At 42.5% G+C, this 894-nt stretch overlaps 1 protein-coding gene across 7 annotated transcripts in view; it reads right to left on the reverse strand.

The window, feature by feature from the left end:
* The window catches only part of LOC106881355 (zinc finger protein 271), a 46,796-nt gene that overhangs the window by 7,874 nt on the left and 38,028 nt on the right, over positions 1-894 (reverse strand). The window lies entirely within an intron of this gene.

Below are 894 nucleotides of genomic sequence, written 5' to 3' on the forward strand. Positions count from 1 at the left end.
GTGTGTGTGTGTGTGTGTGCGTGTGTGTATATACGTATATGCATGTATTTATATATATATATGCGTCTGTGTGTGTGTGTACGTCTGTGTAATTAAATTTGTTTGTGGACGCGAAAGGTTAACCCGTAATTAGGTAAATGTAATGCAGTTAATTAATTAACCATTCAGTAAAGCTAAGTTAGTTTGGCAAGCAAAGCAGAAATGTTAATGAGTATAGTGAAACAGTACACCAGCATCACAATGTATTCAATATTATTGTGCAGTCAAGTTAGCGAGCTGGCAGAAACGTTAGCACGCCGGGCGAAATGCTTAGCGGTGTTTCGTCTGCCGCTACGTTCTGAGTTCAAATTCCGCCGAGGTCGACTTTGCCTTTCATCCTTTCAGGGTCGATAAATTAAGTACCAATTGCGCACTGGGGTCGAATATATGACTTTGGGATCGCTAAATTCTGGTAAATATTGGTTCTCTCTCTATATTCTTCTATTCTTTAACTTGTTTCAGTCGTTTGACAGCGGCCTTGCTGGAGCACCACATTTAGTCGTACAAGTCGAATCCCAGGACTCATTCATTCTAAGCCTAGTACCTATTCTATCGGTCTCTTTTGCCGAACCGCTAGGTTACGGGGACATAAACACTCCAACATCGGTTGTCAAGCGATGGCGGGAGGACAAACACGGACACACACACACACACACGTACAAATACATACATAATACATACATACATACGCACACAGACACGCCCCCCCCATATATATATATATATATATATACTACTTTTAGTTTCCGTCAACCAAATCCACACACAAGGCTTTGGTCATCCCGAGGCTATAGCAGAAGACACTTATCCAAGCTGCTAGTGCAGTAGGACTGAACCCGGAACCAGGTGGTTGGG

Source organism: Octopus bimaculoides, chromosome 7 (assembly GCF_001194135.2).
Source record: "Octopus bimaculoides isolate UCB-OBI-ISO-001 chromosome 7, ASM119413v2, whole genome shotgun sequence".
Classification (NCBI taxonomy): domain Eukaryota; kingdom Metazoa; phylum Mollusca; class Cephalopoda; order Octopoda; family Octopodidae; genus Octopus; species Octopus bimaculoides.